Source organism: Leptopilina heterotoma, unplaced genomic scaffold (assembly GCF_015476425.1).
Source record: "Leptopilina heterotoma isolate Lh14 unplaced genomic scaffold, ASM1547642v1 Lhet_45, whole genome shotgun sequence".
NCBI lineage: Eukaryota > Metazoa > Arthropoda > Insecta > Hymenoptera > Figitidae > Leptopilina > Leptopilina heterotoma.
In genome coordinates, this window is record NW_025111086.1 from 314,188 (window position 1) to 338,922 (window position 24,735).

General features: G+C 25.7%; 1 protein-coding gene across 2 annotated transcripts in view; it reads right to left on the bottom strand.

The window, feature by feature from the left end:
- Positions 1 to 24,735, bottom strand: part of LOC122507153 — a 177,271-nt gene that overhangs the window by 124,639 nt on the left and 27,897 nt on the right. The window lies entirely within an intron of this gene.

A 24,735-nucleotide genomic window follows, 5' to 3' on the forward strand; every position in this document is an offset into this window, starting at 1 on the left:
ATTCAAAATTAAAATTTTGTAAAATTTAAAAATTGAAACTTCCTGAAGTTCAAAATTTCAAAATTCAATTAACTTTGAAATATTTGAATAAAATTATAAGTGTTAATAATATTATTTGTATTTATAAAATGCTAGATATAAAATCGATTGTTTGGATTAAATTTTTTTTTAGTGTAGAAATTTAATAATTTCTGCGCGTAGAATCTTTAATGAACAAAAGAAAATAAAGCACTGTGGCATTATGGGCATTTGAGGAATATTAATGGTTCTCAGGATGTCCAGTACGTGAAGCATAAGAAAATTTCGTGTTTATAAAAAGATTAGCCTGAAAGACATGGCAGTTTTAAAAGACTAATAATATATAATAGGTCGCATCATATATATTCATATTGAAACGAAATTGTTCATATAAGTGTATAACAATGTTGATTGGAAGATATAAGAGCCATTAATAAAAGAATCGAAATGTAAATATAAACTCTTTGAAATTTAGTCACGCAAAGTAATATTTAGAAGAGTAATTTTCCGCTGTATTCCCACCTCAAACAATGATATTAATGAGGCGTCCTATAACTGCATCATTTCCTTTTTGATTACATCTCTTTTAACAACGTGTAGTAAAAACTTTCTGATGCAAAATAGTTCACAAAAGATAACAAAAAAAAAATGGAAAAATAGAAAAATAATAAGCTTATAGGTCAAATATAGGTCTTTCTGAAAATGAACACAATGGAAAAATTAATAATTAAACCTTGATTTTCAAGCATGGCTCCAAATAATTTTTATCTTAAATCAAATAAATTGAATCAATAATTTCCCGTATTTGCAGAAAATTTGGCTTTAAGCGAAAATTATTTTATTTTTATAATGGAGAAAAGTTAAAATGTTAGAGGAAACATTTGTTTGGTTCAACTAAATCTTTCCCAAATTCATTTTTCGAACGCAAAATTTATTCAACTTAAACCCAATGTTTATTTAAACCCAATAAATATTTATTCAGGTTCAACAAACTTCATTTTCAATAATTTTCCCTTTTTTGGGAATGGTAGAGGATGATTTTAATTACAAAAAGGGAGTTCATTAACGATGTTCATATAGAACTTTCATAATTTTCTGATTTCAATGTTTACTGAAGGTAAAGGAGAGAAAAGATTGTAGAATGTTTGTTACTTTTTGAAAAACCTTATGTTTTTCAGACTATTTTCAGACCATTTTTTTTATTTGAGACTGAGACTTTTTTTACCATTTTTCACTATATTTTATAGTATTTCTTTTTAGTATTATTTTTCATATTTTACATATTAAAATTACCATCATCATTATGTGAATTAATAAAGTCTCGAATTTTTACTCCTTTTTTTATATATATAATATTAATTCACGTGCGTGTACCTACATGATTGATTGATTAAAAAAGGAAAGGTAAAAAAATTCTTTTCCCTTTTTAATCCTCCGGTGGCTCTTATTCGTTTCAAGCTTCGAAGAGAAAATTGTGATAAGAAGCGGAGATAATGTCACGAAATGGCAACGAATCGTGGCAAGCATACCTACACCTAGCTTAACCTAACAATCGGCCGTCTGTTAGCGAAGCATCACTAACTCGGAATGCCAACTTCAAGCTAGGCTCTTTTACTATCTATATTCCGTCTTTATTTTGCCGCACCGTTGAACGCCGAAGTAATTTTCTCAATTTAGCCAATCACTTGTCAACTCGAATGAAGTGCGATTATATTCATTTTTTTTTATCCTTCCTCTTTTGGCTTTTGTATTTTCATTCTTTTTTCTGAGATATGGAGCATTAAAGTGGAATATTAAAGTACTTTCTCAATTTGTGATCACAGCATAGTCAAGTTGATGAATTTAACGAAGGGGGATTTTTAATAAAACCAAATTTTTTATTCTGGTATTTTTATTTACGGATAAACCGAATATGTTTGATTTTGATAATGATTGCATGATTCAACGCTGTTTTCTATTTGAAAACTATTTGATTTCAGAATAGAATATTTTACTATAAAACAAGAAGCTATCAATAACTCTGAGTCTTCGACTCGAAGTTATCGATCTCTTCATGTTTTATAATAATTATAGACGACCGAGTGATAAAATCATTATTTTATATTATAACAATATTGTTACTATAACTTCTTCAAAATTACTTTCATCATTTCAATTCAACTCTTATTTTCTCGAATTTTTAACTAAAATTCTTCTTTAAATTAAATCAATTATTTTTATAATAATTTTCGAAAAATTCATTGAAAATTTTCAAATCCATTTGTTTACAATTCAATTTTACTAAATTTCGATTACTCGGAAATTCTACAATTGAATATATATTAGAAAACGAAAACTTTAAGTAATTTAAAAAAAAAATTCAATTAAACTTTTTCAAAAATTTTTATTAGAAAATTCTACGAGAATTCAATTATTTAAATACAAAAATAAATAATTTATTAAATAATTGAATGTTTCTTAAAATTCAATTCCAATAAAGAATGTTATGAACAAATTTTTAAATAATTGAATTCTTTTGACTAATTTTAATAAAAATTTTAAGAATAATTACATTTTTCGAGAAAATCGATTAAAATTATATACAAAATAATTGAAATTCTGCGATGAGTTTTATTATTTCTGAAAATAATTGAATCCCACAAGAAAAATTGTATTATTTTTTAACAATATTTAATTTTTACGAAGAAAATAGAATAGAAAGAAGAATACTCTTAAAATAATTGAATTTCTGCAATAATTTGTAACTTTTCCAAAATAATAATTTTTTTTTCGTGTTTTTAAATAAAATTCTTATATAAATTAATTATATTTAATAATTTTTGAAAAAGTTCTTTATGTATTTTCCAATTCATTTGTTTACAATTTAATATTACAAAATTTCAATTGTTCGTAAATTCTTCAATTAAATATTATATTAGAAAGAAAAAACTTCTAATAATTTAAAAAAAGGCAATTAAACTTTCTCAGAAAAATTAATTCCACAGAATTGTTTGTTAAAAATATGAGAAATTCAAATTTTCAAAGATTTTAATCTGAAACCTTTTAAAAATTCAATTATTTCTAAAAATTTACGATCTAAATGCTTTTAATATTCAATTATAATCTAAAATTTTAATTGAAATCCATTTTTATGAAATGAAAATCAATTTTTATGAGAAAATTTTACTAGAATTCAATTATTTAAATAAAAAAATAACAATTTATTGAATAATAGCACGTTTCTTAAAATTCAATTCTCATAAAGAATTTTATCAACAATTTTTTAAATAATTTAATTCTATTGACGAATTTTACTAAAATTTTTAAGAATAATTACATTTTTCGAGGAAATCAATTAAAATTGTATTAAAAATACAATTATTCTTAAAAATTTTATTAAAATTTTTCAAAGCAATTCAATTATTTAAAAAAAATTTGATATAATATCTTTATTAGAATTTAATAATTATTTTCAATACATTTTTAATTAAACTGAATATTCCTAAAAAAAATTTTATTAATTATGAAAATAATTGAATCCCTGTAAATTTGTATTATTATTTATTATAATAATTGAATTATTACGGAGCAATTTAAAAAAACTTTAATAGAATTCCTGTGAATAATTCAAATATATTGAATTTGGGAGAATTTTATGATTTGCAAAGATAATTGAAATTTTGAAAAGAATTTTTTAAATCTTTGAACATAATTGAATTTTTGCAATCATTTTTTTTTATCAAAATTTTTTTCAATAATTGAATTCTTTTTGAAAACTTAATTGAAATAGTAAATATTAAAAATCATTGAATCGAGTACAATTTTTTTAAAATAATTAAAATTTTGACAAGAATTTTATTAAAATTTTTGTAAGAAATTGAATTTTGGAGAAAAATTTTATTATTTATAAAGATAATTGAATTTTTTCTAAATTTTTCAACATAATTGAATTTTTGAGAAGAATTTTATTACTTTTGAAAATAATTGAATTTCTGCAATAATCTGTAACTTACCCAAAATCCAATCTTTTTTAAGTAAAATTCTTTTATAAATCCATTATTTTTAATAATTAATTAAATATATTTAAAAAAATTTATATGAATTTAAAAAAATTTAATTTTTTTCATTACTTTTAATAAAAATTCCTGACTTTTCCCTGAATTCCCTAATCTGTGATAGCGCGAAATAAATTTTACCTGAAACAGCTGCAAATTTCACTACATTAGCAAAATTTTCTATTTGTCTCCATAAAACTGAAAAAAAAATTTAATTGATTCAAATAACCGATTGACTATTATCAATTAAATATTTACTTGAATCAAATAATATTTATTGGAGTTAATTAAATGGTTCATAATTCATATTTGCTTCAAACACTGAAATTATTGGTTCAAATACCATTTAATTGACTCCAATAAATATTATTTGATTCAAGTAAATATTTAATTGATAATAGTCAATTAATCGGTTATTTGAATCAATTAAATTTTTTTTTCAGTGTATTACTTCTGTTCTTCTAGAGAAATTTATTACTGTTCCAAGTGAGAGGTTTTTTCTTTTTTCCCTGAATAAATTCGGTTAAATGAGATAAACTTCTTTTCTGAGTGTGAGTTTTAGCTAAAAGAGAAAATTACTCCAAAGAAAGAAAATTGAATCTAAAATTGCAGGGCCCAGGAGAGAAATTTTCGGTCCCTGGGTTTGTTATAATACCGAAGGAGACCGACGAAACACGAGTCCTTGTACGCCCTTGGTCCTTTTAGTGCAGGTCGTTGTAAGGCCCAAGTATTAGAGGGAGGGGGAATATCAAAAAGCAGTGGGGCAACGGGAGGAGGGGAAAAAGAGGAAGAGGAAGAAGTACAAGAAGAAGAAGAAGAAGGGAAAAAGTGCCTAAGGGCCGTACTCAGTGTACGGCCTCTCACGTTCCTCAACCCACGCTCGTCACACTCTTTCTCTCTCCCTCTCCTTACCCCTCCAACTCTTTCGTACTCTCCTATCACTCGATTGTAAATCAGTGATGCTCAACTCTTTAATATACATATATATATATAATGTCTCAACCCTTTTCCCAATTCTAAAACTAATTAATTTTCCAACCCTTGCTCACAGCTTCCGATATAATCAATTTAATATTTCTACATCAAACTAATACACCTAATGACACTCAACGTGAATTACACTAATAATTTCCAAGAATTTCCAAATGAATATTGATTTTAGTTTATTGATAATTACTATTCATTCCAACTGCATAATTATGCAGTTGGAACCTAAATTATTACTGCCTTAATTTGAATTAATGTTTACTAATTGTAATTAGTGACTGACTTTTGCTTTTGAATTAGTAAATTTTACTAATACATTGGTAGAAATGACTAATTATTAGTAAAATTGACTAATTCTAATAATAAATTCAGGGCTCGAACCAGAGAAAATATTTAAAAATACGGACTTTACGGATTAAAAATGAAAAATTCGGGCCAATTACATAAATAAAAGAATAAAATAAAAAATAAAATAAAAGAACATTTTACTTAAAACTATAAATTAAACTTTTATAATAATTAAAGATGACCAACTGATAAATTCATAATCAATTCAATTATTATTTTCAAGAATTTTAAACTAAAAATTCTTCTTTAAATCGATTATTTTTAATAATTTTCGAAAAAGTTCTTTGACAATTTTCAAATCCATTTGTTTACAATATTCAATTTTACGAAATTTCAATTATTCGTAAATTCTTCAATAAAATATGTATTAGAAAACAAAAACTTCAAATAATAATTATAAAAAAATTCAATTAAACTTTTTCAATAAAATTAATTTCAAAATTCAATTATTTCTAAAAATTTACACTCTAATGCTTTTAAAGTTCAATTATCAACTAAAATTTTAATTGAAAATCATATTAAATCAATTATTATGAGAAAATTCTACGAGAATTAAATTATTTAAATACAAAAATAAATAATTTATTAAATAATTGAATGTTTCTTAAAATTCAATTCCAATAAAGAATTTTATGAACAAATTTTTAAATAATTGAATTCTTTTGACGAATATTAATAAAAATTTTAAGAATAATTACATTTTTTCGAAGAATTCGATTAAAATTATATTAAAAATAATTGAAATTCTGCATTGAGTTTTATTATTTATAAAAATAATTAGATAAATTTCTAAGAAGAATTTTATTATTTTAAAAAATAATTGTATTCCTTTGAAAAATGTTATTTTTTATGAAAATAATGAAATATTTTTTCGAAGAACTTATTCAAAACTTGTTTTAAATAATTGAATTCTTTTGGAAAATTTTATTAAAATATTAGATATTAAAAATCATTGAATTGAGGAAAATTTTTGAAAATAATTGGAATTTTGCCAATTTTATTAATTTTATTAAAATTTTTGAAAGCTAATTAAATTCCGAAGAAGAATTTTGTTTTTTATAAAGATAATTGAAATTTTGACAAGAATTTTTTTTTAAATTTTTGAACATAATTGAATTTTTGCAAAGAATTTTATTACTTTTAAAAATAATTAAATTTTTTCATCCGCAATTGTAACTTCTCTAGAATTTAATTATTTTTCGTGTTTCTTTAAACTAAATTCATTTATAAATCCATTATTTTTAATAATTAATTATGTATTAAAAAATGTAATTAATTTCAAGAAAATTTGAGTTATAGGTACGATAGTAGAATTTACGGACCTTTTCAAAATTCAATTATTTCTAAAAATTTACGTCTATTGCTTTTAAACTTCAATATTACAATCTAAAATTTTAATTGAAATTCATTTTTAAATCAATTTTTATGAAAAATATCTACTAGAATTCAATTATTTTAATAAAAAAAAAACAATTTATTAAATAATTGAATGTTTCTTAAAATTCAATTCCAATAAAGAATTTTATGAACAAATTTTTAAAAAATTGAATTTTTTGACGAATTTTAATAAAAAATTTTAAGAATAATTACATTTTTTCGAGGAATTCGATTAAAATTGTACTACAAATAATTGAAATTCTGCAATGAGTTTTATTATTTATGAAAATAATTGAATTCCTAATAAAAATTTCATTATTTACCAAAATCATTGAATCCCTGTAAAAATTTTATTATTTATGAAAATAATTGAATATGATTGCGAAGAAATTTATAAAAGAAATTGTAAATAATGAAATTCCTGGGAAATTTTTATTATTTTTCGAAAATAATTAAATTTTTGTGTAAATTACTATGTATTATTAAAATTTATTAATTCAAAGCAAAAATCAGTCACTAATTCACTCTCTTAATTTGAATTGTAGTAAAAATGATACTAATTAGAATTAGTGACTGACTTTTTGCTTTTGAATAAGTAAATTTTACTAATAAATCACATAGGTAGAAATCATTATTTATTAGTTAAATTTACTAATTCAAATTTAGGGAGCAAATTAGAAAACATTTTTTGTGACTAATTTAGAGTTGGAGAGTAAATAATTAAAATATTTTAAAATTTTTATTTTTTATTGTTTATATTATAAACAATAAAAAATAAAAATTTAAAATAAAAAAAGTTAAAGATAATCTGTAGAAAAAAATTGAGACTCTCAGTGACAGAATAGCCACAAATATGGTATTTAAAGTTAAATTAGAGAAAATGAGAAACCCTGAGATGTGGCACACGAGAGAAGAAGAAAGAGATGCTGCGAGTTGAATAAATGGAGAAGAAAAAGGAAGAAGAAAAAAGCAAAACTACAGGCGAAGCTTAAGAAGGCCCTATTTACGCTACTCGTAACATTCCAGAAACGTTATTTGAAAAAAATTTCTCGGTCCTCGAAAAAGACATAATATCAATTACCGGAACATATTTCATTGATTATTGTTATCGTCATATAACTTATGTGCTATACTGATAACTAAAAATGTTTTTCATATTAGAAAAATTCTCTACATTATTATATAATCTTCACTCACAACATTCTGCTCGTTTTTAAATATTAATTTTTAAACAAAACGTAATACCATTAATGAGTAGACTGAAAAAAAAATTTATTTGATTCAAATAACCGTTTAATTGACAATTAACAATTAAATATTTACTTGATTCGAATAATATTTATTGGATGCAATTAAATGGTATTTGAACAAATAATTTCAGTATTTGAAGCAAATATGAATTGAATAATTGACTCCAATAAATATTATTTGATTCGATTAAATATTTAATTGATAATAGTCAAGTAATCGGTTATTTGAATCAAATAAATTTTTTTTCAGTGTAATGAATCCAATAATGGAGTAATAAGTGTATTGTTATAACTTTACCCCAACTACTCTAAATTTGAATCACTTTTTGTTTTCGAATTAGGAATTTTTACTAATAAATAGTAATTTCTACTAAGTTCTTAGTAAAATTTACTAATTCGAAAGCAAAAAGTCAGTCAATAATAAATTCAAATTAGTAAAATTCTCTAATTCAAATTTAGAGAATAGTAAATACTCTCCATTAATAAAAATAATAATAATAATAATAATAATAATAATAATAATAATAATAATAATAATAATAATAATAATAATAATAATAATAGTAAAAATAATAAATAATAAAAAATACGATGATAATAATAAGCTAAAAATTAGGCAACAGTAAAATACTGTAAATGTGTATTGATAATTCAAAAATGTTATTCGTCGCGAAAACAGAGAAAGGAAGGATCAAGTTAATTAATTTACTCTCATTCGAAAACAGTGAATAAATAAAGAACGCCTGTATAATATTTAATCTCATCTTCGCTGGAGAATTCGTATATATTGTATATCTATGTATTTATTGTCAGCCGATTTCATTAGCATTGCAACTGCATTTCAATTATTTACTTAAAGGATGTATAAGCAAGTAAAGGCGATTAGACTCATATTTGAATTTGCATAGTGCTAATTTTCATGAATTTTGCTATGTGAATTTTCGAGCTTTTCTATAATACACACACATTCACAAGCACATATTTTATATATATATAACAGACTTTTCGAGACTGTTTTGAATATAAACGGGCCTTGAACTCTCCCCCCCCCCTCCCTTCAACCTTTATTTTTTTGCCCATATCCAATTCTCCGCGTGTATATTATGCGGGCTGAATTTTATTTCTCAAAGCAATAAGATATTGAAAAACGAACTCAAAATAAAAAAAAAAAAAAACACGAAAATTTCAAATATGAACCCTAAAGAAAATTCTGATTCACTCTAAAAATGATTATATTAAAAAACAAAAACTACAAATAATTGCAAAAAAAAAAAATTCTATTAAACTTTAAAACAAAAGAAAATTAATTCTACAGAATTATTATACTACTAGAATTCAATTATTTAAAAACAAAAATAAATAATTTATTATATAACTAAATGTTTCTTAAAATTCAATTCCCATAAAGAATCTTGTCAACAAATTTTTGAATAATTTAATTCTGTCGACGAACTTTAATAAAAAATTTCAAGAATAATTACATTTTTCGAGAAATTCGATTAAAATTATATTAAAAATAATTGAAATTCTGCAATGAGTTTTATTATTTGTGAAAATAATTGAATCCCTAAGATTCATTATTTTTAATAATTTTTGAAAAAGTTCTTTAAGTATTTTCAAATTCATTTGTTTACAATTCAATTTTACAAAATTTCAATAACTATTCATAAGTTGTTCAATTAAATATATATATTACAAAATAAAAACTTGAAATAATTTCAAAGAAACATCCGCAATTGAACTTTCTCAAAAAAATTAATTCTACAGAATTGTTTGTTAAAAATATGAAAAATTCGAATTTTTAAAGATTTTAGTCTGAAACCTTTTCAAAATTCAATTATTTCTAAAAACGTACGCTCTAATGCTTTAAAAATTAAATTATAATCTAAAATTTTAACTGAAATCTATTTTTAAACAATTTTTATTAGAAAATTCTGCGAGAATTCAATTATTTAAATACAAAAATAACGATTTATTGAATAATTTATTGAATGTTTCTTAAAATTCAATTCTCATAAAGAATTTTATCAATAAATTTTTAAAGAACTGAATTCTTTTGACGAATTTTAATAAAATCTTTAAGAATAATTTCGAGAAATTCGATTAAAATATTGTATTAAAAATAATTGAAATTCTGCAATCGTATTAAAAATAATTGAAATTGAGCGATGAGTTTAATCAAATTTTTTTAAAATAATTTAATGCTTTTGGAAAACTTTATTAAAATAGTAAATATTGAAAATCATTGAATCGAGAAAATTTTTTTTAAATAATTGAAATTTTAACAAGAATTTTATTAAAATTTTTTGAAGTATAATTGAATTTTGGAGAAGAATTTTATTACTAGCTTTTAAAAATAATTGACATTTGGACGAGAATTTAAAAAAATTGTATGAAAAATAATTAAAATTCTGCGAAGAATTTGATTAATTTTGAAAATAATTGAATTTTTTCAATCATTTGTAATTGCTTTAAAATTCAATTTCTTTTAGTGTTTTTAACTATAAAATTCTCCTGTAAATCCATTATTTTTAATAAATTAATTAAATAATATATTAAAAAATTTAACTAATTTGAGAAGAATTTAAATTTTTCAAAAATCTAAGTTCTTTAAAATATAATTAAATTCATTCAAAATAGAAATTTTATAAAATTTCAAATTAAAACCTTTTAAAGTTCATCTATTTATGAAAATTGTAAGTGCAATATTCTTTTAAAATTCAATTCATTTTTAAATATTTAAGTTTAATTATTCATTAATAATAAATTGTTCATTTTAAAAAGAAAATATTGTCAGAAATAGAAAAAAATTGAAAGTTTCGTATTAGAATTCGTGGTAGATTCAGCCAAACTTTTTGGTTCTTTCAAATAAATTTTTCTTTGAGAGAACAAAGAGACAATGTAGCTTTTAACACGAATTTACTTATTAACTGTATTCTGCAAAAATTAAGTATCTTATAAAAGTGATTACAATGTTACTTAAAACATCTTATATTATAATCACAGGAAAAAAATAAGTGTTATTTTAACACTAAAAGTAGTGTTAAAACTACACGCAACATTCTTAACCGACACTGTGTGATTTTAACACTACATTGGTGTTAAAATAACACTAGAGTGTATTAAATTAACATTATAGGATGTTAAATTAATACACTGAAAAAAAATATTCTTAATTTAAGAATATATACTATAAAAAAGGTGCCCAGGATATTCCCCACTTAAATTCAGTGGAAATATTCTTACAATGAGAATATATTATCTTATAGTAAGAATGGGGTTAAAATAACACAAAAATTGTGTTTAAACAACACCATCTGAAAACTACACGCAACAAAATTAACAAATATTTTTTTCTGCTTAGATGTTTAAGCCAGAAAAATCTTAGGGTGTCTACTAAATTTCATGGTTCAAACTTTCGGTCATTTCCCGGTTAATGGTATTTAAAATCTGACTTATAAAAATATATAACAAATCCTGTATTAAATAAGTAATTGATAACCTACTATAAATGATTATCTATACTAAATCTATATTAAATTCTCGAAACTTCACTAATATTTTTCCAATAAAATTTTCGCTTTGTTTTCCTAATATTTAGAAAAGCCCCTTTATTTTACCGAATAGCCTATACAATTTAAAGAGGTATATAAATGATTAATTTCAATAAAGAAAAAATCGAAATGAAACGCGCGTGTTATATCCGCAGTTAGTTTATTACTGTTATGATTATTGCTGTAATTGCTTTATCCAAGACAATGGTCATAAGGGCTGCAACAGATCGTGTCATCGGAAGTGACATAGTTTGTCCCAAAGGGAGAGAGAGAGAGAGAGTGAGTGAGAATAGCCGGACATTGGGGTAGGAGAGAAGGAGAGTAGTTGGTGGTTTTAGTTGGAAGGTTGACATTTGCGAAATCACGCGCGGCTCTTGTATTCTCGATTGCTTAGTGCTTACGCTTTGGCAGTGCGTAAAGGTCGGGTTCTCAGTGTAACACGCGCCAAACTTGTATGGTCTCCAATACATTGTTAAAGGCACTATTCGAAACATGTTCATGTGGAAACACTTACACACAAACACATTTTCTCTATAGAATATAGGTGGGGGGCGCTAGTTGCCTAGCGACAACCCCTAGGCGAACTTGTGGGGGTATATACGCAGTTGTGTACCTCACCCTTATTCATTATATGTTCACCCCCGCGTGTTGTGTGTGATGATATGGCATGGGATGCAGAGGGTGCATCATCTGTATACTCGATTTTTCTCTCACTCTCTCTCTCTCTTTGTTCAAAAAGATATTCGTATAAAATACTAAAGCAACTGCGCCTATAAATTTCTTCATTGACCCAACGGAATTTGGAACCCTTTCTTTTCGGAATCTTTCTCTCTCTCTCTTTCTCTCACACCCACTTATTGCCATTAATGTCATTAATGTCATTCGCTAAAATGACAATTTAATTACATGTGTGTATTTATAAGTCCGGCCGACCTCTCACCGGGTCAGTTGGACACTGATTCTTGTCCTACCCCCTTTTTTGAATTATACTGACGAAGTATTATTTATACATTCGCGGCCACTTGTATAAGCACCCGAAACGAGTTTCAGGACAAACCTGCTTTAGATGCGACCTCGGAACGGTCAGAAAACGTGTGCAGGATGTGGATAACTTCAGGGAAGCGTGCTATTGGACCTTCTTCATATACTCTCGCTCTCTCTCGCACTATCTTTTGGCTTTTAGCATTTGATCGGAAAATAAATCGAGTGAAGGGAATCTTTTTATGGTCTATACTTTTTTCTTCTTCTTTCTTTTTTCTGTGAATATAGAAGAAAACTTTGGGACACACGCCTTATGCATAAAACGTTTAGGAGAAAATCTTCTTTATTATTTTTCTTTATGTAGTTAAGTTTTGCCCTTTTTCTTTTCAATAAGAAATTTGATTTTGCTTTGGAACATATGTCGTTGCTTTCTCTGTGTTATATATTCAAACTTGTTGAATAATTTTTGTTTCTTTCTAATTCTGTTTCTATTTTAATTTGATCTTTTTTTCTCACACGGAGAAAAATATGAAGTAACTTTTACTACTTTACAGGCTGGACACTTTTTTCACGGACATGAATTATTTTTCGGTTTTCCTGGTCATAAAAAAAAACTCTAAAAAAAAAAATCATTCCATGAAAGATGACAAAACTTTGACTTTGTCCAACACCCTAAAAATATTTTAGTTTACTCCAAAAATAATTGGAATTGAAAAAAATGTTTGTAATTTGTTTAAAAAAAAATATTTAATTATTATCTATTATATATTTTTCCTGAAGCATTAAAATTTCAATAAATTTCAAATATCAAATCCTCTAAAATTAAATAATTTATGAGGCATTCCATTTCAAAACGACCCCCTCTATAAACAATTGCCATTGTAAGGCAATTTTTAAATAATTATTTCTCCTAATATTTATTAATGCCAAACTTTTTTTATTATTAGTGTTTTTAAAAGAAAAATTTGTTAACTTGACGATAGCAAAAAAATTTTTTTTAAAAATAATATTATTTATGAAGAAAAAAATTAAGTTTGAAAGATAACCTCTTGAATATCTCAAAACATGTCACCTCCGATTTTCTTGAAACTTGTGTCAAAATAAAGCTTAAATATTCTAGTTTTATTCCCTGTAAACATTGTAATGGACAATTCAGGGAAATTTAAGAAATCTGGCATCTTTGTAAAATTTAATTAATTTCATAAATTCGAGAGGTTATCTTTCAAACTTAATTTTTTTCATAAATAATATTATTTTTTTTAAAAACAATTTTTTACTATCGTAAAGTTAAGAAATTTTTCTTTTAAAAACATTAATAGTAAATAAAGTTTGGTATTAATAAATAGGAGAAATAATTATTTAAAAATTGCCTTACAATGGCAATTGTTTACAGAGGAGGTCGTTTTGAAATAGATTATAAGAATTGCTACTATAACTTATTAAAAATTATTTTCAAGATTTCAATTCAATTATTTTCTAGAAATTTTAACTATAAAACATTTCAAAAAACTAACTCTATTCAGAATTTTTAATTACAATTTTTTTACAATTTTCAACTTTTCTAAAACTTTAATTTGAAACTTTTTAAAATTCAATCTATATTAATATTAGTAATAATAATTTAACATTCTAAAATATAGAAATGCAAAATACGGTTTTTTAAAAATTTATTTTCTAAGAAAAAATAATTTTTATTTTTATTTACTTTATTTATTATTTAAAAATTAATTTTTAGAAAATTCGTATCACTTTTGTTCTATTTAGTTCAAATTTTTACTAATTCAAATTTGTTTTATAATAATATTTTTGCAAAATAATTTATAAATTGATTTATTTTTTATTATTTTATAGTAGTGATGTGGAATTTTATTCTCTTTCAAATTTTTTCGACGAATTTAATTAAAATTGTACTTTGTTCAATTATTGTTAGAAATAGAAAGAATTCTAAATTAAATTTAATATTTTATTTTTTCTTAAGTCTGTTAAGTTGGACAAAAAAAATTTTAATTAAATTCTTCACACGAATTAAGAAAATAAATTAATAATTTCTCATAAAGTAAAAATTTAAATGTTATTGAAGTTTTTTACCAATTAAAATTTTCAATGATTTCAATTTAATAATCTTTTAAAATTTTGTTTTTTCTAAAAAAATTGTACTATAACGCTTTTAATATTCAATTATTATCTATAATTTCAATTAAACTTTCTATTCTGAATCAATTCTTTGTTCAACTAAAATCCAATTATTTAAATACCAAAAAAAAAATAATATATTGAATAATTGAATGTTTCTCAACATTTAATTTTTATAAAGAATTTATCAATTTTCTAAAAATTATTTAAATTTCTGAAAAGAATTTTATTATTTATAAAAATAATTGAATTTTTGGGAAAAATTTTATTTAATTTTTTTTTCTAATAATTGAATTCTCGTGAAAAATTGTATTACTTGGAAAAATAATTGAATAATTGTGTAGAATTTCAAGAAAGAATTTATCAACTTTTTAAAAAATAATTGATTTTCTGAGAAGAATTTTATTATTTATGAAAATAATTGAATTTTTCCGAAGAATTTTATTTAATTTTTTTTTTATAAATTAAATTCACGTGAAAAATTGTATTATTTGGGAAAATGATTGAATTTCCGAGAAGAATAATTAAAGAAAGAATTTATCAATTTTTAAAACAATAATTGAATTTATGAAAATAATTGAATTTCTGCGAATAATTTTATTTAATTCTTTTTAAATAATTGAATTCTCGTGAAAAATTTTATTATTTGGGAGATTAATTGTATTCCTGTCTGGAATTTTATTTAAATTTTTATAAATAATTGAATTTTCTTGAAAAATTGTATTGCTGGTGAAAATAATTGAATTCTTGTGTTTGAATTTTATAAAAAGTTTTTAAATTGATTTATTTCGAAAAATTTTATGAAATATTTTAAATAATTCAATTTCTGTAAAAATTTTATTACTTTTATAAAAAAAATTGAATGTTTGCGAAGAATTTTATCAAAAATCTTTTGTGAAATTTTATTAAAATTGTATTGATATTGAAAATCATTGATTTTCGAAAAGTTTTTGAGAATAATTTAATCGTTTTAAAGAATTAGTAAGTCATTAAATTTTATTTAAAATTAGAAAAATGTTTGTTTGAAATTCATTTCTTTTACCCCAAAAAAGTTAGCAGTAAATCATGTATATTTGAAAACTGTAGAAGGTCATATCAGGAAAAAAATGGACCAAAACAAGCTTGTAAAAGAAAATGTATAAGAAATTTTTTTCCTCGAAAGTTTCAAAACAAGCTTAATGATATAAAAATCATACTGTAGTTAATATAACACAGATTTAACATATATAAAAAAATCGAAACAGTTTTTGTCCAAGTAAATTCAATAATATAAAAAAATTTCAACAGCAACGAAAAAAAACAAGAATTCAAAGAAACAAATTTCAAGCAGTAAATCTTTTTCGAAAAACGTGACATATGTACAACAGATCCGGAAATATTCGTATTGAAAAAAAATTTGTAACTATAACCGAGGATGAAAAAGGTCAGGACCGAATGGACCTTGACGAATTTTGTACTTTCGACATTGTGAAAAGGTTAAAAGGGCCAAAAGGGCAAAAGGGTTATAAATTATTAATACGATATTTATAAAATTATTTTAAAGTTGAAAAATTGCGTAAATTTCATTATTTTGTAATTTGTATAAATATGTAAATTTAGTTATACATAAATATATAAATTTCATTATAAATAAATGTATAAATTTAATTGCACATAAATATACAAATATGAAAAAATTAATCACTATAATAATAATAATCAAATTATTTTTTAACAACATCTTTACTCACAAATTCTCCCTCATTGATAAACACGCAAGTGACATGAACTCTTTCTCTCTTACCTGTAACAAAAGAAGAAAAATTTTTAGTTGAAAGAAAAAACAAAATTCGAAAACTAAAATAAATATAATTATGATGCATCCAATCAGTATGCAACTAATTTAATTAGAAAAACTGTTTGAAAAGTTCCATTTTCGTCAAAGGAAGTCTTACAAATCTGAAATAAAAAAAAACTCCTCAACATGTCGATCGATATTTGGAATAAGACTACAATAACAAAATGGATTTAAAACGAGAATCTACCAGAAAAAAAAAAATTTTTTTTTCCTGTAGGGAATTTCTTTGGCTTCGTAACACTCAATAGGATATTATATTTAATACTCATGAAAAATACATACAATCACGAATGTTCTATAGGTAAAAAAAAATATCGCGTAAAGAGAAAAAAATGCTATATTCTTTATATATGACAAAGTGAGGAATTATAGCCTTAGGAGAAAAATACGCTTTTCAATCATTAGAATTGAAAAATTAATTTCTTAATTACGAAAATTTAATTTCTCTATTCGAATTAAACTTGTTTCTTTAATTAGAATTAAAAATTTTATTCCTTTTAGAATGTTTGTTAAAACTTTCCGATTTTGACTAAAATTAATTAAAAGTTATCAATTTTTAACTAAAATTAATCAAAAGTTTCTAATTTTTAACTAAAATTAATCAAAAATTAATCACCATTTAATTTAAATTCATTTACACACTCCGCAATTCGAAATTTTTATTTCGAAACTACAATATCAAAAAAAAAATCCCCATCACTTGAATCGAATCAATAAATTTTCAATTACAACGCAGAGAAAAAAATAGAACACACTGAAAAAATAATTTCTCTGTGAAATTTAACGCAATCCATTTACGCATTCTTTTCACGTTAAATATACCACATAAATAATAATTGAATCATTTCTTTGGATGACGGCACAACTGCCAACAAGTTCAAACTTCCATTACCGTTTTATTATTTTTTTTTTGTCTTTCGTGCAATGCATTCGTTTGTGTGTGAGTGTATGTCGACTAATTTTTAGCGTGATCTGCTCTTTTTTTTCCAGCTCACATTTATCCAATGTGCCCTTTTGAAAATGGTTGCACGTCATCCGTTCACATTCGTTTCACGTCACACCCTATCCGGACTGCTTGCATTCACTATACTTGACTTATCTCATTCCGTATCTACTGCTTGTCTATATCTACTTCCTCTTTATTTTCATCCTAGCCGCTTCGATTATAATTTATAATCATTCGGATGTCGCGTACATTATGGAAAAAAATTTTTTTTTATAATCGTAGGAGACATGTTTATTAAAAGTTTTGTTCGAACTTTAAATATTTAATGTATTTAATTATTATTTAATATTAAACATCTAGTATTTTAGATGAATAATATTAATTTTTTAATGTTAAATTTTAAATGTTAAATGTTAAATCTTAAATGTTGAATGTTAAATCATAAATGTTGAATGTTAAATGTTAAATCCTAAATGTCCAATGTTAAATCTTGAATGTTAAATCTTAAATGATGAATGTTAAATGCTATAAAATAATATTTAACATTTATTCCTTCAATCGAAATGATTGTTAAATTTAAGTTTTGTTTATTAAAATCAATTGAGAAGAGAATTAACTTTACTTGTATTTTTAAATACTACTAATAAATTTTGAATAATGAACGTTACATGTCAAATTTTAAATTGTGGTCAGTCCTCAAGTCGTAGTGATCGTAGAATGTTAAATTTTGTTATTAAAACCTACCGAGTGATAGAATTAACTTTAATAATATTAAATGCTACAAAATGAAAGCTAAATGTTACATATGTTAAATATTAAACGTTATTTGTTAAATACTGAATGCAGCATGTTAAATATGAAATGCCTTTGACAAATATTAAATGCTACATTGACAAATATTGAATGCTACAAGTTAAATACCAAATGCAACATGTTAAACATTAAATGCAACATATTCAACATTAAATGCTACATGGCGAATTGAATGCTAAAATACTGATTAAATACTGATTTAATATTAAATGTTAAATACTAAATGCTCTATACACGTAAAATGTTAAATTATACTCTAAAAAAAATCTTCCTCTCCAGCAAAGAATATTTCCAGTTTCGGTAACATTACCACATTTAGAGTTAGCTTACATGCACAAATTGCATTTCCTTTTGGAATATACCCACAAGAAAAAAATTTTGCTTGACGCTCTATTTAGTAATATTCACATGCAACATCAGCATACAATTTTTTATGCATTCCTAGTGCGCGCGAGAAGAGAGTGTTGTATAGGCTTTTCCATGGCAGACAATATTCTAGCTATACTTCGCGGATTCAATTTATTTTTCAGGGAATTTCGAGTCGGATATTCTAGGTACAGGTGGGTGTGCAATTTCAGTTACACGACCCCATTCACGACAGCATTTATATATCTTTCAAGATATCACAGAATGTATGTCTCTTACCTTCGCCAGACATTAGCTTTCTATGAGAAGCACATCATATACTTTATATTTATCCTGCACTTTAGGAATTAATTTCCCTATTTGTTATCTTTTGTTTATATAATCATGGATAACAGAATTCGGTAATTTGGTAAATCTTCAGACCACTTCACTTTTTAACATTCTTTGAATGTCAAATTGCGTTGCGATTTTTACACTTTTTTTGTAGAATTTTAGCATCACTTCTTCAATAATAATTACAATCCTAACTAAAGATTTCATCACTTCTTCAATAATAATTATAATCCTAACTAAAGATTTTTTAAACAAAAAGTGACAGTAGAATGTTAAGATGCTATAGTGCACTCCCTACTCTAGTGCGCCTAAATTTAAAAAGCAGATAAGAAAATTTACTTTGGATATGTAACGAAAATTGAGGACAATAACAACAATAATAGCGATGTTTTCAAAGTGGAACACTTGATTAAATTGGTTCCGAAAACTAATCATCCTTTGTGGTAAACTCACAGTCGATTCGCTTGTGTGGTTAAAATTATGGGTACATGTTGCACATCTGGTTGATGTACCCACATGTACCCTTGGATATGTTTCAGGGTGAAATAATCCTAATGATGTAAATTAAGTCGTGATCAACGAACCAAACTTTTTACTGATCCTTTCTTACCACACTATTTCTTTAATACAAAACTTACAAAACTTTTATTTTGAACAAAACTTAACTTAGATAATTCAAAACCATACTTTGAAGAATACTTCATTTGACAAAATCAATACAATTCAAAATCAATACAATTCAAATAAGATTTTTCGAATCATATTGCTTTTGACAAAACCGACAATTCAAACAAAAAATTATTTCAACTTTACCACTTTTTAAAAATCCTTAACGAATCAAAACAAAAACCATACTTTTATAGTCGATGGCTAACGATAAAAATTCTTTTATGTGCAGACAAAAAATAATTAATTTTTACTTGTCTCTATTAATTCCAAAGAATCGAATTACTTTTAGAGGATAGAATTTTTTTGCTTTCGCAAATTGCGTTGGAAACATGATTTCTATGCGGTATATGTAGTCTTATCCTAAAGGCAGGAGACGACTTCCGCGAGTAGGCGCATTTTTTGTACGTGATGTTGTTGGCTTTTACTGAGCTAATGACGTCACCAGCCAAAACATCGTCTCTCACATACATTCGGTTCGCTTTATACAAACACAAACTTTTTACACAGATGGCAATAATTATGAGTCTACATGCACCAAAAATATCTAAACTAAACGATTCACTTTATTTTCAACATTAAAGGCGAAAATACACATTTTCTTTTGGACATTAAAGCCAGAAATACCAGTTTCTTCGCTTAACATATTAGCCATTTTCTTTCTGGAATGCTAAAATCAAAACCAAAAGGGGCTTAAATATTAAAACCAAAATCAAAAATACCCATTTTCTTTATGTTCCTGAAAGTTCACGTCGACTGTAACTTACGAGACCTGTTTTTAAAACATTGAAGACGAAAATAGCAGAAGTCAAAAAAGTCTTCTTTTTAGAGCATCAAAAACAAAAATAGCAAAAGTTCAAAAAGCCCAATTTGTCGAATTGAAAACGAAAAATTCTTGACATTTCAACTGCGGGAAACATAATTTGGTTCAATGCTGGACGTTAAATGACCCACAGCAGGCTTATTATTAAAGGACATAGAATTGCAATTAAAGTCTTGTAGCAAGAAGCAATTACAATAGATATTGACACCCGTTTCGCGAAATATATGATCTTCAATTGCCAATTAAGAAGCCTTCTACTGATAAGCGACTCGAAAGTTACGAGCGTAGTAATCTTTCTTATTGGATCCCTTAATTAGATTTCACTTGTAAGCTGTTCCGCCAATGTTCGCAATTACAATATTCTTCTTCAGAATCAGCGCGATATTATAATCAATATTACAATAATCGAAAAAAATTCCAAAGATAAAAATAACGATCCTAGAGTCGCATAAACATAAATTCCATACAAACAGTACAGCATTTATTTTGAATCAATATTTTAATCTTCTATCTATATATGAAATTCGCTTGTATTTTAATTTTCTATATTATGAAATTAAGATTCGTTGGAAAAATCTGTTTTAATCTCTTAGACATTATGAAATTAAGATTCGTTGGTAAAAAATAAACTGATGCGTGAATGTATTTCTAGATAACTTGGAGATTTATTTAGATATAAACGAAGCAAACGGCAGAGAAAAAAATTGTTTTTATCACCCATCAAGTGAATTAGATTATCCTACCACCCGGTAGATCTTTTAATAGTTTTATACCTCTCGACATAGACCGGCCATACGGCGGGATCATGGTGTCGAATTTCGAGGGTCTAGTTGCCGGGTCTCTGCCACTGCAATCATACACGTTAATGGTTAATTCTGGTTTCCCCCCATAAAAACTTTACTCCCACTAACTCATTCTTTCGGGTTTTTTTTTTTTTTGTTAATTCCTTTCTGCCCCTCAGGCTCTGTCCGCTCGTCTCAAAGAATTTATCAACTCATTAACATTTCGCAGTTCCGCCAAATCCCATTCCGTGCAGTACCGAGAACATTTCGAAATAAAGTACAAAACGGATCCGTTTTGTACTTTATGATCTGTTACCATTACGAACGAAAATTCTGTTGGTAATGGAATCGGTTCCATTACCAACAGTATTTTCGTTACGAAAATTCTGTTGATAATGGAACCGATTCCATTACCAACAGTGTTTTCGTTTAACCGATAATGATAAAAAAAGTTAGTGATGATTAGCAAAGGAATCGTTACTGGAATCATTAGCATAATCAGTAAACCATTAATAAAAGAATCGTTAGAAAAGGAATCTAGTGATGAAACCATTAGAGAAATCACTAGTGACGTAACCATTAGTAAAATAATCGTTAGTAACAGAATTATTAGTGATGCAACTAAGGAATCACTAGTGGTGGAACCATTAGTAGCGAATCCTCAAGCTAGAACCATATACACTAAACGAATCTTTCGAACCGAGAATTTCCAGAAAGAATACGACTACAAAAATTGATTTAAAGACAGTAATGAAGCAAAGACTAATATTTTATGGAATGATGGAAGTCCTATTGACCTTGAAAGACTGTACACGTTTGAAGGGCAGGTAAAATGCATGTTCGCGAATTGCATAATGATGCACAGCCCACAGCGCAATCACTGGTGTTGGAGGAATCGGGAGAGAGAAGAAAAAAGTAGCAATTTCCACTGCTCTGTAATTTCGCATTCCTTATTACGCGGCTGCTTCAACGGCGCCTACAAACTCCATCTCTTTCCTCCTTATGCTTTAATATCTCTTTCGTATATACACACCACGACGATTCTTTCTTTCTTTCTTTTTCCCGCGCACATATGTTGCCACCATTATCTCTTAATCTTATCACACATAATCTGGAACCATGCATTAATAAATTAGACTGCGCACATAATCTGAAACCATGCATTAATAAATTAGTCTGCACATTATCTTAACCACGAATTAATAAATTAGTCTCCACATTATCTTAACCATGTGCTAATAAATAAGTCTGCACATAATCTTAACCATAAAAAAATAAGTTTATCCATGAACTAAACATAATAAAAAAATCAGATATTTCAAAGATAATGAATCCGTATTATCTGAACTATAATAGATATTTCGAAACCATACGAGAATCTGTATTATCCGTACCACTTGGATTTTTGGGTTTATATTTTATGTACAAAAGTTTTTGTAAGAAGGTTCTTGTACGTGGAACAATAAAGCATCAGGAGTTTTCGAAATGTAACCCAAGAGTCGAGAGTTAGGAGTCAAAGTTATAGGAGATAAAGAAACTGTATACAGCAAAAGATGACAAGTACGAAAGTTCAGCATAATCCTGATTAATTCTCGCTACTTACGAAGAATAGTGCAATTTGATAGAGTTTTGAGACGCGATGCGTCATCATCGAAGTAGGTATCGACACATGGATGACGCACACACGCCTAATTCATCACTGCCATAAGAAGAAAGTTATTGTCGACGAAAGTGACGAATCATCAGAAGAAAATTAATAACCCCTAGAATAATTTAAATACTACATTCAAAATTAATCGAAAGTGCAAAATTTTAGTTACTACTTTGCTAGCTACTTTAGGTACCACTTTAGTTATTTTGGCCATTTTATAGCTTCAAACTATACTAGATAAAATGTAACTTTACCACCAAGTAATCTTTACCCTCTTTCCAAAAAGTAAAAGCCTTTTCCAAAAGCGAACAAATAGCTACAGAAACCACCAAAACAAAGTGGACATTTTGAAAAAAAGAGTCAAGAATTCCAGAGGAGAAAAAAAGAGAAAGATAATTGGTCAACATTTCCGGAAGAGAAGCGTACTTCTTGATTCATACGAGTACTTTTAAGTATCTCTCGGGTGAATTGTGACCTGCAATTTAGAAGCACATATCGGTAATGTGGATACATACTGTGAGAGTTCGGATGGAACTCGTGGTTCTACGACGTTATAACAGATATATAGGAAGTAGAAGAAGAGAGAGGTTTGCCGTCGACTAAAGGGGACAGACCGGCTGTATAAACTCGAACCAAGAAGTATTCGTTCTATCAGCTTTAAACGACGACGAGCGCGCAGGGCCGTCTGAATCTCATACAGGCCTCTCCAAGTATTATAACACTATACAAAAAAAATTGTCTCTCGTTTTCATATTATTTCCACAATAACTCCTCAAACAAACTGTAATTCAATTCTATTCTACAAATTCAATTTTCAAAGGAGAAAAAAAATTCCTCTCTTAACAAAATTCATTTCTCTCTTATAACAAAATTCAATCATATTCGCAACTTTTTTTTCTCATCCAAATTCCAATAATTAACATTCAACTACTGTTTGAGGAGTGTATAATTAAAGATTCGTTTCCTGTAATTAAAGAAGAAATGCTTAATGCTTCTCCAACTTGACTTTACTTTCCTTATGGTTCTCAATTTGTAAATTTCAAGGGGGCTAGAAATGAGATTAATTCACGTTGAGAGTAACTAAAAGTAACTAAGAAAGTAGATTAGTGTACAGTACAAAATGATTTAAATCTAAAAAATACTCTATTATATAATAATAAATAGAAAAAGTACGAAACAAAAGTATTTCGATTGAATCCAAAATAAAGATAGAAATGAATTTCGATTTATTTGTTCCAAGAAAATTCTGTCATTGCTCTTTTATTATTAAAGAGTAAGTTCCATATGAGCAATTTAATATGTCTCTTAACATTCCTACCTCCGTCCCCCTATCGAGCAAAACCATTCCTAGAAGTAATATCTATCAAAGTATGTAACGCTGGACAAACAAAAAGCCCTTATCTAGAACTAATGCCACAATCTTTTCAATGTAAACAGGAAACTTGTTTACCTCCATAATTGGTGGTAATCTTGAGAAAAATCCCCGAGAAAATTCTAACCGTCATAAAAACTCGTTCAGTCTGTGCCTATAAAAGTTTTACAATTACCTATAATAGGACCCAGGGCTTTGAAAATCCATAGAGACTTGTTCAAAAATCATAAATTATTATTGCCGATCGTAGCGAAAAATACGATCATAAAATTTTGACCAACTTTGCTGATTTTTGATTCTGTAATTCTGGTGCTAATAAATGAAAAAAAGGCCTGGCTGGGGAACTATGATTTAGGTTCTAAATATATAATTGAGGAACTATAAATCATATGAGGATTTTGATACGAACTTTGTTGAATTCTTGAAGCTAAAATGGAAGACTAATATCTGGATAAGGAATATTT